The following is a 16286-nucleotide window of genomic DNA, read 5'->3' as shown; positions in this document are numbered from 1 at the left end:
TGAGCAATTATGACGAGTAACTATGACTCTCTTAAGGTAGCCAATGCCTCGTTACTAGGGTTTCGATTAAGATATCTCGAATAACCCCTGGGAGGAGTAACGATTACTCTTTTATGATACACAACTAGTGACATATCGCTTCTGGCAGACTGGCCACAGTAAGAAACAATGGCAGACTGGGTGAGCAATTGGGACGAGTAACTATGACGCTCTTTAGGTAGAAAATGCCTCGTTAATAGGTTTTCGATTAAGATATCTCGAATAACCCCTGGCAGGAGTAACGATGACTCTTTCATGATACACAACTAGTGACATATCGCTTCTGGCAGACTGGCCGCAGTAAGAAAAAACGTGTTACTTGGTGAGGAATTGGGACGAGTAACTATGACTCTCTTAAGGTAGCCAAAGCCTCGTTACTAGGGTTTCGATTAAGATATCTCGAATAATCCCTGGGAGGAGTAACGATGACTCTTTTATGATACACAACTAGTGACATATCGCTTCTGGCAGACTGGTCGCAGTAAGAAAAAATGTTGGACTGGGTGAGCAATTGGGACGAGTAACTATGGCTCTCTTAAGGTAGCCAGTGCCTCGTTACTAGGGTTTCGATTAAGATATCTCGAATAACCCCTGGGAGGAGTAACGATCACTCTTTTATGATACACAACTAGTGACATATCGCTTCTGGCAGGCTGGCCACAGTAAGAATAATGTTGGACTGGGTGAGCAATTGGGACGAGTAACTACGACTCTCGTAAGGTAGCCAGTGCCTCGTTACTAGGATTTCGATTAAGATATCTCGAATAACCCCTGGGAGGAGTAACGATACTCTTTTATGATACACAACTACTGACGTATCGCTTTTGGCAGACTGGCCAAAGTAAGAAAAAATGGCAGACTGGGTGAGCAATTGGGACGAGTAACTATGACTCTCCTAAGGTAGCCAATGCCTTGTTACTAGGGTTTCGATTAAGATATCTCGAATAACCACTGGGATGAGAAACGATGACTCTTTTATGACACACAACTAGTGACATATCGCCTCTGGCAGACTGGCCGCAGTAAGAAAAAATGGCAGACTGGGTGAGCAATTATGACGAGAATCTATGACTCTCTTAAGGTAGCCAATGCCTCGTTACTAGGGTTTCGATTAAGATATCTCGAATAACCCCTGGGAGGAGTAACGATTACTCTTTTATGATACACAACTAGTGACTTATCGCTTCTGGCAGACTGGCCGCAGTAAGAAAAAACGTTTTACTTTTTTGAGGAATTGGGCCGAGTAACTATGACTCTCTTAAGGTAGTCAATGCCTCGTTACTAGGGTTTCGATTAAGATATCTCGAATAATCCCTGGGAGGAGTAACGATGACTCTTTTATGATACACAACTAGTGACATATCGCTTCTGGCAGACTGATCGCAGTAAGAAAAAAAGTTGGACTGGGTGAGCAATTGGGACGAGTAACTATGACTCTCATAAGGTAGCCAATGTCTCGTTACTAGGGTTTCGATTAATATATCTCGAATAACCCCTGGGAGGAGAAACGATCACTCTTTTATGATACACAACTAGTGACATATCGGTTCTGGCAAACTGGTAATAGTAAGAAAAAATGTTGGACTGGGTGAGCAATTGGGACGATTAACTATGACTCTCTTAACGTAGCCAATGCCTCGTTACTAGGGTTTCGATTAAGATATCTCGAATAACCCCTGGGAGGAGAAACGATGACTCTTTTATGATACACAACTAGTGACATATCGCTTCTGGCAGACTGGTCGCAGTAAGAAAAAATGTTGGACTGGGTGAGCATTTGGGACGAGTAACTATGACTCTCTTAAGGTAGCCAATGCCTCGTTACTAGGGTTTCGATTAAGATATCTCGAATAACCCCTGGGAGGAGTAACGATTACTCTTTTATGATACACAACTAGTGACATATCGCTTCTGGCAGAGTGGTCGCAGTAAGAAAAAATGTTGGACTGGGTGAGCAATTGGGACGAGTAACTATGACTCTCTTAAGGTAGCCTATGCCTCGTTAATAGTTTTTCGATTAAGATATCTCGAATAACCCCTGGGAGGAGTAACGATGACTCTTTTATGATACACAACTAGTGACATATCGCTTCTGGCAGATTGGCCGCCGTAAGAAAAAACGTTTGACTTGGTGAGGAATTGGGACGAGTAACTATGACTCTCTGAAGGTAGCCAATGCCTCGTTACTAGGGTTTCGATTAAGATATTTCGAATAATCCCTGGGAGGAATAACGATGACTCTTTTATGATACACAACTAGTGACATATCGCTTCTGGCAGACTGGTCGCAGTAAGAAAAATTGTTGGACTGGGTGAGCAATTGGGACGAGTAACTACGACTCTCTTAAGGTAGCCAATGCCTTGTACTAGGGTTTCGATTAAGATATCTCAAATAACCCCTGGGAGGAGTAACGATACTCTTTTATGATACAGAACTACTGACATATCGCTTTTTTCAGACTGGTCAGAGTAAGAAAAAATGGCAGACTGGGTGAGCAATTGGGACGAGTAACTATGACTCTCCTAACGTAGCCAATGTGTTGTTACTAGGTTTTCGATTAAGATATTTCGAATAACCCCTGGGAGGAGAAACGATGACAATTTTATGATACACAACTAGTGACATATCGCTTCTGGCAGACTGGCAGCAGTAAGAAAAAATGGCAGACTGGGTGAGCAATTGGGACGAGTAACTATGACTCTCTTAAGGTAGCCAATGCCTCGTTTCTAGGGTTTCGATTAAGATATCTCGAATAACCCCTGGGAGGAGTAACGACCACTCTTTTATGATACACAACTAGTGACATATCGCTTCTGTCAGACTGGCCGCGTTAAGAAAAAATGTTGGACTGGGTTGAGCAATTGGGACGAGTAACTATGACTCTCTTAAGGTAGCCAATGTCTCGTTACTAGGGTTTCGATTAAGATATCTCGAATAACCCCTGGGAGGAGTAACGACCACTCTCTTATGATACACAACTAGTGACATATCGCCTCTGGCAGACTGGCCGCAGTAAGAAAAAATTGCAGACTGTGTGAGCAATTATGACGAGTAACTATGACTCTCTTAAGGTAGGCAATGCCTCGTTACTAGGGTTTCGGTTAAGATATCTCGAATAACCCCTGGGAGGAGTAACGATTACTCTTTTATGATACACAACTACCCGACATATCGCTTCTGGCAGACTGGCCACAGTAAGAAAAAATGGCAGACTATGTAAGCAATTGGGACGAGTAACTATGACTCACTTAAGGTAGCCAATGCCTAGTTAATAGGTTTACGATTAAGATATCTCGAATAACCCCTGGGAGGAGTAACGATGACTCTTTTATGATACACAACTAGTGACATATCGCTTCTGGCAGACTGGCCGCAGTAAGAAAAAACGTTTTACTTGGTGAGGAATTCGGACGAGTAACTATGACTCTCTTAAGGTAGCCAATACCTCGTTACTAGGGTTTCGATTAAGATATCTCGAATAACCCCTGGGAGGTGTAACGACCACTCTTTTATGATACACAACTAGTGACATATCGCTTCTGGCAGACTGGTCGCAGTAAGAAAAAAAGTTGGACTGGGTGAGCAATTGGGACGAGTAACTATGACTCTCTTAAGGTAGCCAATGTATCGTTACTAGGGTTTCGATTAAGATATCTCGAATAACCCCTGGGAGGAGAAACGATCACTCTTTTATGATACACAACTAGTGACATATCGGTTCTGGCAAACTGGTCGCTGTAACAAAATATGTTGGACTGGGTGAGCAATTGGGACGATTAACTATGACTCTCTTAAGGTAGCCAATGCCTCCATACTAGGGTTTCGATTAAGATATCTCGAATAACCACTGGGAGGAGTGACGACCACTCTTTTATGATACACATCTAGTGCCATATCACTTCTGGCAGACTGCTCGCAGTAACAAAAAATGTTGGATTGGGTGAGCAATTGGGACGAGTAACTATGACTCTCTTAAGGTAGTCAATGTCTCGTTACTAGGGTTTCGATTAAGATAAACCGAATAACCCCTGGGAGGAGAAACGATCACTCTATTATGATACACAACTAGTGACATATCGGTTCTGGCTGACTGGCCGCAGTAAGAAAAAACGTTTTACTTGGTGAGCAGTTGGGACGACTAACTATGACTCTCTTAAGGTAGCCAATGCCTCGTTACTACGCTTTCGATTAAGTTATCTCGAATAACCCCTGGGAGGAGAAACGATCACTCTTTTATGATACACAACTAGTGACATATCGGTTCTGGCAGACTGGCCACAGTAAGAAATAATGGCAGACTGGGTGAGCTATTGGGACGAGTATCTATGACTCTCTTAAGATAGCCAATGCCTCGTTACTACGCTTTCGATTAAGATATCTCGAATAACCCCTGGGAGGAGAAACGATCACTCTTATATGATACACAACTAATGACATATCGGTTCTGGCAAACTGGTAACAGTAAGAAAAAATGTTGGACTGGGTGAGCAATTGGGACGATTAACTATGACTCTCTTAAGGTAGCCAATGCCTCCATACTAGGGTTTCGATTAAGATATCTCGAATAACCACTGGGAGGAGTAACGACCACTCTTTTATGATACACAACTAGTGACATATCACTTCTGGCAGACTGGTCGCAGTAAGAAAAAATGTTGGATTGGTTGAGCAATTGGGACGAGTAACTATGACTCTTTTAAGGTAGCCAATGTCTCGTTACTAGGGTTTCGATTAAGATAAACCGAATAACCCCTTGGAGGAGAAACGATCACTCTATTATGATACACAACTAGTGACATATCGGTTCTGGCTGACTGGCCGCAGTAAGAAAAAACGTTTTACTTGGTGAGCAGTTGGGACGACTAACTATGACTCTGTTAAGGTAGCCAATGCCTCGTTACTACGCTTTCGATTAATATATCTCGAATAACCCCTGGGAGGAGAAACGATCACACTTTTATGATACACAACTAGTGACATATCGGTTCTGGCAGACTGGCCACAGTAAGAAATAATGGCAGACTGGGTGAGCAATTGGGACGAGTATCTATGACTCTCTTAAGATAGCCAATGCCTCGTTACTACGCTTTCGATTAAGATATCTCGAATAACCCCTGGGAGGAGAAACGATCACTCTTTTATGATACACAACTAGTGACATATCGCTTCTGGCAGACTGGCCGCAGTAAGAAAAAGTGGCAGACTGGGTGAGCAATTGGGACGAGTAATTATGACTCTCCTAAGGTAGCCAATGCCTTGTTACTAGGGTTTCGATTAAGATATCTCGAATAACCCTTGGGAGGAGAAACGATGACTCTTTTATTACACACAACTAGTGACATATCGCTTCTGGCAGACTGGCCGCAGTAAAAAAAATTTTGGACTGGGTGTGCAATTGGGACGAGTAACTATGACTCTCTTAGGTTAGCCAATGCCTCGTTACTAGGGTTTCGATTATGATATCTCGAATAACCCCTGGGTGGAGTAAAGATCACTCTTTTATGATACACAACTAGTGACATATCGCTTGTGGCAGACTGGCTGCAGTAAGAAAAAATGTTGGACTGGGTGAGCTATTGGGACGAGTAACTATGACTCTCTTAAGGTAGCCAATGCCTCGTTACTAGGGTTTCGATTAAGATATCTCGAATAACCCCTGGGAGGAGTAACGGTGACTCTTTTATGATACACAACTAGTGACATATCCCATCTGGCAGACTGGTCGCAGTAAGAAAAAATGTTGGACTGGGTGAGCTATTGGGATGAGTAACTATGACTCTCTTAAGGTAGCCAATGCCTCGTTACTAGGGTTTCGATTAAGATACCTCGAATAAGCAATGGGAGGAGTGACGACCACTCTTTTATGATACACATCTAGTGCCATATCACTTCTGGCAGACTGCTCGCAGTAACAAAAAATGTTGGATTGGGTGAGCAATTGGGACGAGTAACTATGACTCTCTTAAGGTAGTCAATGTCTCGTTACTAGGGTTTCGATTAAGATAAACCGAATAACCCCTGGGAGGAGAAACGATCACTCTATTATGATACACAACTAGTGACATATCGGTTCTGGCTGACTGGCCGCAGTAAGAAAAAACGTTTTACTTGGTGAGCAGTTGGGACGACTAACTATGACTCTCTTAAGGTAGCCAATGCCTCGTTACTACGCTTTCGATTAAGTTATCTCGAATAACCCCTGGGAGGAGAAACGATCACTCTTTTATGATACACAACTAGTGACATATCGGTTCTGGCAGACTGGCCACAGTAAGAAATAATGGCAGACTGGGTGAGCAATTGGGACGAGTATCTATGACTCTCTTAAGATAGCCAATGCCTCGTTACTACGCTTTCGATTAAGATATCTCGAATAACCCCTGGGAGGAGAAACGATCACTCTTTTATGATACACAACTAGTGACATATCGGTTCTGGCAAACTGGTAACAGTAAGAAAAAATGTTGGACTGGGTGAGCAATTGGGACGATTAACTATGACTCTCTTAAGGTAGCCAATGCCTCCATACTAGGGTTTCGATTAAGATACCTCGAATAACCACTGGGAGGAGTAACGACCACTCTTTTATGATACACAACTAGTGACATATCACTTCTGGCAGACTGGTCGCAGTAAGAAAAAATGTTGGATTGGTTGAGCAATTGGGACGAGAAACTATGACTCTTTTAAGGTAGCCAATGTCTCGTTACTAGGGTTTCGATTAAGATAAACCGAATAACCCCTTGGAGGAGAAACGATCACTCTATTATGATACACAACTAGTGACATATCGGTTCTGGCTGACTGGCCGCAGTAAGAAAAAACGTTTTACTTGGTGAGCAGTTGGGACGACTAACTATGACTCTGTTAAGGTAGCCAATGCCTCGTTACTACGCTTTCGATTAATATATCTCGAATAACCCCTGGGAGGAGAAACGATCACACTTTTATGATACACAACTAGTGACATATCGGTTCTGGCAGACTGGCCACAGTAAGAAATCATGGCAGACTGGGTGAGCAATTGGGACGAGTATCTATGACTTTCTTAAGATAGCCAATGCCTCGTTACTACGCTTTCGATTAAGATATCTCGAATAACCCCTGGGAGGAGAAACGATCACTCTTTTATGATACACAACTAGTGACATATCGCTTCTGGCAGACTGGCCGCAGTAAGAAAAAGTGGCAGACTGGGTGAGCAATTGGGACGAGTAATTATGACTCTCCTAAGGTAGCCAATGCCTTGTTACTAGGGTTTCGATTAAGATATCTCGAATAACCCTTGGGAGGAGAAACGATGACTCTTTTATTATACACAACTAGTGACATATGGCTTCTGGCAGACTGGCCGCAGTAAGAAAAAATTTTGGACTGGGTGTGCAATTGGGACGAGTAACTATGACTCTCTTAAGTTAGCCAATGCCTCGTTACTAGGGTTTCGATTATGATATCTCGAATAACCCCTGGGTGGAGTAAAGATCACTCTTTTATGATACACAACTAGTGACATATCGCTTGTGGCAGACTGGCTGCAGTAAGAAAAAATGTTGGACTGGGTGAGCTATTGGGACGAGTAACTATGACTCTCTTAAGGTAGCCAATGCCTCGTTACTAGGGTTTCGATTAAGATATCTCGAATAACCCCTGGGAGGAGTAACGGTGACTCTTTTATGATACACACCTAGTGACATATCCCATCTGGCAGACTGGTCGCAGTAAGAAAAAATGTTGGACTGGGTGAGCTATTGGGATGAGTAACTATGACTCTCTTAAGGTAGCCAATGCCTCGTTACTAGGGTCTCGATTAAGATACCTCGAATTACCCCTGGGAGGATAACGATCACTCTTTTATGATACACAACTAGTGACATATCGCTTCTGGCAGACTGGTCGCAGTAAGAAAAAATGTTGGACTGGGTGAGCAATTATGACGAGTAACTATGACTCTCTTAAGGTAGGCAATGCCTCGTTACTAGGGTTTCGATTAAGATATCTCGAATAACCTCTGGGAGGAGTAACGATTATTCTTTTATGATACACAACTACCCAACATATCGCTTCTGGCAGACTGACCACAGTAAGAAAAAATGGCAGACTATGTAAGCAATTGGGACGAGTAAACTATGACTCTCTTAAGTTAGCCAATGCCTCGTTACTAGGGTTTCGATTATGATATCTCGAATAACCCCTGGGTGGAGTAAAGATCACTCTTTTATGATACACAACTAGTGACATATCGCTTGTGGCAGACTGGCTGCAGTAAGAAAAAATGTTGGACTGGGTGAGCTATTGGGACGAGTAACTATGACTCTCTTAAGGTAGCCAATGCCTCGTTACTAGGGTTTCGATTAAGATATCTCGAATAACCCCTGGGAGGAGTAACGGTGACTCTTTTATGATACACAACTAGTGACATATCCCATCTGGCAGACTGGTCGCAGTAAGAAAAAATGTTCGACTGGGTGAGCTATTGGGATGAGTAACTATGACTCTCTTAAGGTAGCCAATGCCTCGTTACTAGGGTTTCGATTAAGATACCTCGAATTACCCCTGGGAGGATAACGATCACTCTTTTATGATACACAACTAGTGACATATCGCTTCTGGCAGACTGGCCGCAGTAAGAAAAAATGTTGGACTGGGTGAGCAATTGGGACGAGTAACTATGACTGTCTTAAGGTAGCCAATGCCTCATTACTAGGATTTCGATTAAGATCTCCAATAACCCCTGGGAGGAGTAACGATCACTCTTTTATGATACACAACTAGTGACATATCACTTCTTTCAGACTGGCCGCAGTAAGAAAAAACGTTTTACTGCGTGAGCAATTGGGACGACTAACTATGACTCTCTAAAGGTAGCCAATGCCTCGTTACTAGGGTTTCGATTAAGATACCTCGAATTACCCCTGGGAGGAGAACGACCACTCTTTTATGATACACAACTAGTGACATATCGGTTCTGTCAGACTGGCCGCGGTAAGAAAAAATGTTGGACTCGGTGAGCAATTGGGACGAGTAACTATGACTCTCTTAAGGTAGCCAATGTCTCGTTACTAGGGTTTCGATTAAGATATCTCGAATAACCCCTGGGAGAAGTAAGGACCACTCTTTTATGATACACAACTAGTGACATATCGCCTCTGGCAGACTGGCCGCAGTAAGAAAAAATGGCAGACTGGGTGAGCAATTATGACGAGTAACTATGACTCTCTTAAGGTAGGCAATGCCTCGTTACTAGGGTTTCGATTAAGATATCTCGAATAACCTCTGGGAGGAGTAACGATTATTCTTTTATGATACACAACTACCCAACATATCGCTTCTGGCAGACTGGCCACAGTAAGAAAAAATGGCAGACTATGTAAGCAATTGGGACGAGTAACTATGACTCACTTAAGGTAGCCAATGCCTCGTTAATAGGTTTTCGATTAAGATATCTCGAATAACCCCTGGGAGGAGTAACGATCACTCTTTTATGATACACAACTAGTGACATATCGCTTCTGGCAGACTGGCCGCAGTAAGAAAAAATGTTGGACTGGGTGAGCAATTGGGACGAGTAACTATGACTGTCTTAAGGTAGCCAATGCCTCGTTACTAGGGTTTCGATTAAGATCTCCAATAACCCCTGGGAGGAGTAACGATCACTCTTTTATGATACACAACTAGTGACATATCACTTCTTTCAGACTGGCCGCAGTAAGAAAAAACGTTTTACTGGGTGAGCAATTGGGACGACTAACTATGACTCTCTAAAGGTAGCCAATGCCTCGTTACTAGGGTTTCGATTAAGATACCTCGAATTACCCCTGGGAGGAGAACGATCACTCTTTTATGATACACAACTAGTGACATATCGCTTCTGGCAGGCTGGTCGCAGTAAGAAAAAATGTAGGACTGGGTGAGCAATTGGGACGAGTAACTATGACTCTCTTAAGGTAGCCAATGCCTTGTTACTAAGGTTTCGATTAAGGTATCTCGAAAAACACCTGGGAGGAGAAACGATCACTCTTTTATGATACACAACTAGTGACATATCGCTTCTGGCAGACTGGTCGCAGTAAGAAAAAATGTAGGACTGTGTGAGCAATTGGGACGAGTAACTATGACTCTCTTAAGGTAGCCAATGTCTCGTTACTAGGGTTTCGATTAAGATATCTCGAATAACATCTGGGAGGAGAAACGATCACTCTTTTATGATACACAACTAGTGACATATCGGTTCTGGCAAACTGGTAACAGTAAAAAAATATGTTGGACTGGGTGAGCAATTGGGACGATTAACTATGACTCTCTTAAGGTAGCCAATGCCTCCATACTAGGGTTTCGATTAAGATATCTCGAATAACCACTGGGAGGAGTAACGACCACTCTTTTATGATACACAACTAGTGACATATCACTTCTGGCAGACTGGTCGCAGTAAGAAAAAATGTTGGATTGGGTGAGCAATTGGACGAGTAACTATGACTCTCTTAAGGTAGCCAATGTCTCGTTACTAGGGTTTCGATTAAGATAAACCGAATAACCCCTTTGAGGAGAAACGATCACTCTATTATGATACACAACTAGTGACATATCGGTTCTGGCTGACTGGCCGCAGTAAGAAAAAATGTTGGACTGGGTGAGCAATTATGACGAGTAACTATGACTCTCTTAAGGTAGGCAATGCCTCGTTACTAGGGTTTCGATTAAGATATCTCGAATAACCTCTGGGAGGAGTAACGATTATTCTTTTATGATACACAACTACCCAACATATCGCTTCTGGCAGACTGACCACAGTAAGAAAAAATGGCAGACTATGTAAGCAATTGGGACGAGTAAACTATGACTCTCTTAAGTTAGCCAATGCCTCGTTACTAGGGTTTCGATTATGATATCTCGAATAACCCCTGGGTGGAGTAAAGATCACTCTTTTATGATACACAACTAGTGACATATCGCTTGTGGCAGACTGGCTGCAGTAAGAAAAAATGTTGGACTGGGTGAGCTATTGGGACGAGTAACTATGACTCTCTTAAGGTAGCCAATGCCTCGTTACTAGGGTTTCGATTAAGATATCTCGAATAACCCCTGGGAGGAGTAACGGTGACTCTTTTATGATACACAACTAGTGACATATCCCATCTGGCAGACTGGTCGCAGTAAGAAAAAATGTTCGACTGGGTGAGCTATTGGGATGAGTAACTATGACTCTCTTAAGGTAGCCAATGCCTCGTTACTAGGGTTTCGATTAAGATACCTCGAATTACCCCTGGGAGGATAACGATCACTCTTTTATGATACACAACTAGTGACATATCGCTTCTGGCAGACTGGCCGCAGTAAGAAAAAATGTTGGACTGGGTGAGCAATTGGGACGAGTAACTATGACTGTCTTAAGGTAGCCAATGCCTCATTACTAGGATTTCGATTAAGATCTCCAATAACCCCTGGGAGGAGTAACGATCACTCTTTTATGATACACAACTAGTGACATATCACTTCTTTCAGACTGGCCGCAGTAAGAAAAAACGTTTTACTGCGTGAGCAATTGGGACGACTAACTATGACTCTCTAAAGGTAGCCAATGCCTCGTTACTAGGGTTTCGATTAAGATACCTCGAATTACCCCTGGGAGGAGAACGACCACTCTTTTATGATACACAACTAGTGACATATCGCTTCTGTCAGACTGGCCGCGGTAAGAAAAAATGTTGGACTCGGTGAGCAATTGGGACGAGTAACTATGACTCTCTTAAGGTAGCCAATGTCTCGTTACTAGGGTTTCGATTAAGATATCTCGAATAACCCCTGGGAGAAGTAAGGACCACTCTTTTATGATACACAACTAGTGACATATCGCCTCTGGCAGACTGGCCGCAGTAAGAAAAAATGGCAGACTGGGTGAGCAATTATGACGAGTAACTATGACTCTCTTAAGGTAGGCAATGCCTCGTTACTAGGGTTTCGATTAAGATATCTCGAATAACCTCTGGGAGGAGTAACGATTATTCTTTTATGATACACAACTACCCAACATATCGCTTCTGGCAGACTGGCCACAGTAAGAAAAAATGGCAGACTATGTAAGCAATTGGGACGAGTAACTATGACTCACTTAAGGTAGCCAATGCCTCGTTAATAGGTTTTCGATTAAGATATCTCGAATAACCCCTGGGAGGAGTAACGATCACTCTTTTATGATACACAACTAGTGACATATCGCTTCTGGCAGACTGGCCGCAGTAAGAAAAAATGTTGGACTGGGTGAGCAATTGGGACGAGTAACTATGACTGTCTTAAGGTAGCCAATGCCTCGTTACTAGGGTTTCGATTAAGATCTCCAATAACCCCTGGGAGGAGTAACGATCACTCTTTTATGATACACAACTAGTGACATATCACTTCTTTCAGACTGGCCGCAGTAAGAAAAAACGTTTTACTGGGTGAGCAATTGGGACGACTAACTATGACTCTCTAAAGGTAGCCAATGCCTCGTTACTAGGGTTTCGATTAAGATACCTCGAATTACCCCTGGGAGGATAACGATCACTCTTTTATGATACACAACTAGTGACATATCGCTTCTGGCAGACTGGCCGCAGTAAGAAAAAATGTTGGACTGGGTGAGCAATTATGACGAGTAACTATGACTCTCTTAAGGTAGGCAATGCCTCGTTACTAGGGTTTCGATTAAGATATCTCGAATAACCTCTGGGAGGAGTAACGATTATTCTTTTATGATACACAACTACCCAACATATCGCTTCTGGCAGACTGACCACAGTAAGAAAAAATGGCAGACTATGTAAGCAATTGGGACGAGTAAACTATGACTCTCTTAAGTTAGCCAATGCCTCGTTACTAGGGTTTCGATTATGATATCTCGAATAACCCCTGGGTGGAGTAAAGATCACTCTTTTATGATACACAACTAGTGACATATCGCTTGTGGCAGACTGGCTGCAGTAAGAAAAAATGTTGGACTGGGTGAGCTATTGGGACGAGTAACTATGACTCTCTTAAGGTAGCCAATGCCTCGTTACTAGGGTTTCGATTAAGATATCTCGAATAACCCCTGGGAGGAGTAACGGTGACTCTTTTATGATACACAACTAGTGACATATCCCATCTGGCAGACTGGTCGCAGTAAGAAAAAATGTTCGACTGGGTGAGCTATTGGGATGAGTAACTATGACTCTCTTAAGGTAGCCAATGCCTCGTTACTAGGGTTTCGATTAAGATACCTCGAATTACCCCTGGGAGGATAACGATCACTCTTTTATGATACACAACTAGTGACATATCGCTTCTGGCAGACTGGCCGCAGTAAGAAAAAATGTTGGACTGGGTGAGCAATTGGGACGAGTAACTATGACTGTCTTAAGGTAGCCAATGCCTCATTACTAGGATTTCGATTAAGATCTCCAATAACCCCTGGGAGGAGTAACGATCACTCTTTTATGATACACATCTAGTGACATATCACTTCTTTCAGACTGGCCGCAGTAAGAAAAAACGTTTTACTGCGTGAGCAATTGGGACGACTAACTATGACTCTCTAAAGGTAGCCAATGCCTCGTTACTAGGGTTTCGATTAAGATACCTCGAATTACCCCTGGGAGGAGAACGACCACTCTTTTATGATACACAACTAGTGACATATCGCTTCTGTCAGACTGGCCGCGGTAAGAAAAAATGTTGGACTCGGTGAGCAATTGGGACGAGTAACTATGACTCTCTTAAGGTAGCCAATGTCTCGTTACTAGGGTTTCGATTAAGATATCTCGAATAACCCCTGGGAGAAGTAAGGACCACTCTTTTATGATACACAACTAGTGACATATCGCCTCTGGCAGACTGGCCGCAGTAAGAAAAAATGGCAGACTGGGTGAGCAATTATGACGAGTAACTATGACTCTCTTAAGGTAGGCAATGCCTCGTTACTAGGGTTTCGATTAAGATATCTCGAATAACCTCTGGGAGGAGTAACGATTATTCTTTTATGATACACAACTACCCAACATATCGCTTCTGGCAGACTGGCCACAGTAAGAAAAAATGGCAGACTATGTAAGCAATTGGGACGAGTAACTATGACTCACTTAAGGTAGCCAATGCCTCGTTAATAGGTTTTCGATTAAGATATCTCGAATAACCCCTGGGAGGAGTAACTATCACTCTTTTATGATACACAACTAGTGACATATCGCTTCTGGCAGACTGGCCGCAGTAAGAAAAAATGTTGGACTGGGTGAGCAATTGGGACGAGTAACTATGACTGTCTTAAGGTAGCCAATGCCTCGTTACTAGGGTTTCGATTAAGATCTCCAATAACCCCTGGGAGGAGTAACGATCACTCTTTTATGATACACAACTAGTGACATATCACTTCTTTCAGACTGGCCGCAGTAAGAAAAAACGTTTTACTGGGTGAGCAATTGGGACGACTAACTATGACTCTCTAAAGGTAGCCAATGCCTCGTTACTAGGGTTTCGATTAAGATACCTCGAATTACCCCTGGGAGGAGAACGATCACTCTTTTATGATACACAACTAGTGACATATCGCTTCTGGCAGACTGGTCGCAGTAAGAAAAAATGTAGGACTGGGTGAGCAATTGGGACGAGTAACTATGACTCTCTTAAGGTAGCCAATGCCTTGTTACTAAGGTTTCGATTAAGGTATCTCGAAAAACACCTGGGAGGAGAAACGATCACTCTTTTATGATACACAACTAGTGACATATCGCTTCTGGCAGACTGGTCGCAGTAAGAAAAAATGTAGGACTGTGTGAGCAATTGGGACGAGTAACTATGACTCTCTTAAGGTAGCCAATGTCTCGTTACTAGGGTTTCGATTAAGATATCTCGAATAACATCTGGGAGGAGAAACGATCACTCTTTTATTATACACAACTAGTGACATATCGGTTCTGGCAAACTGGTAACAGTAAAAAAATATGTTGGACTGGGTGAGCAATTGGGACGATTAACTATGACTCTCTTAAGGTAGCCAATGCCTCCATACTAGGGTTTCGATTAAGATATCTCGAATAACCACTGGGAGGAGTAACGACCACTCTTTTATGATACACAACTAGTGACATATCACTTCTGGCAGACTGGTCGCAGTAAGAAAAAATGTTGGATTGGGTGAGCAATTGGACGAGTAACTATGACTCTCTTAAGGTAGCCAATGTCTCGTTACTAGGGTTTCGATTAAGATAAACCGAATAACCCCTTTGAGGAGAAACGATCACTCTATTATGATACACAACTAGTGACATATCGGTTCTGGCTGACTGGCCGCAGTAAGAAAAAACGTTTTACTTGGTGAGCAGTTGGGACGACTGACTATGACTCTCTTAAGGTAGCCAATGCCTCGTTACTACGCTTTCGATTAAGATATCTCGAATAACCCCTGGGAGGAGAAACGATCACTCTTTTATGATACACAACTAGTGACATATCGGTTCTGGCAGACTGGCCACAGTAAGAAATAATGGCAGACTGGGTGAGCAATTGGGACGAGTATCTATGACTCTCTTAAGATAGCCAATGCCTCGTTACTACGCTTTCGATTAAGATATCTCGAATAACCCCTGGGAGGAGAAACGATCACTCTTTTATGATACACAACTAGTGACATATCGCTTCTGGCAGACTGGCCGCAGTAAGAAAAAGTGGCAGACTGGGTGAGCAATTGGGACGAGTAACTATGACTCTCTTAAGGTAGCCAATGCCTTGTTACCAGGGTTTCGATTAAGATATCTCGAATAACCCCTGGGAGGAGTAACGATGACTCTTTTATGATACACAACTAGTGACATATCGCTTCTGGCCGACTGGCCACAGTAAGAAAAAATGGCAGACTGGGTGAGCAATTGGGACGAGTAATTATGACTCTCCTAAGGTAGCCAATGCCTTGTTACTAGGATTTCGATTAAGATATCTCGAATAACCCCTGGGAGGAGAAACGATGACTCTTTTATGATACACAACTAGTGACATATCGCTTCTGGGAGACTGGCCGCAGTATGAAAAAATGTTGGACTGGGTGTGCAATTGGGACGAGTAACTATGACTCTCTTAAGTTAGCCAATGCCTCGTTACTAGGGTTTCGATTAAGATATCTCGAATAACCCCTGGGAGGAGTAAAGATCACTCTTTTATGATACACAACTAGTGACATATCGCTTCTGGGAGACTGGCCTCAGTAAGAAGAAATGTGGGGCTGGGTGAGCAATTGGGA

This window comes from Schistocerca gregaria, chromosome X (genome assembly GCF_023897955.1).
Source record: "Schistocerca gregaria isolate iqSchGreg1 chromosome X, iqSchGreg1.2, whole genome shotgun sequence".
Taxonomy (NCBI): Eukaryota; Metazoa; Arthropoda; class Insecta; order Orthoptera; family Acrididae; genus Schistocerca; species Schistocerca gregaria.
This window is presented reverse-complemented; position numbering follows the sequence as displayed.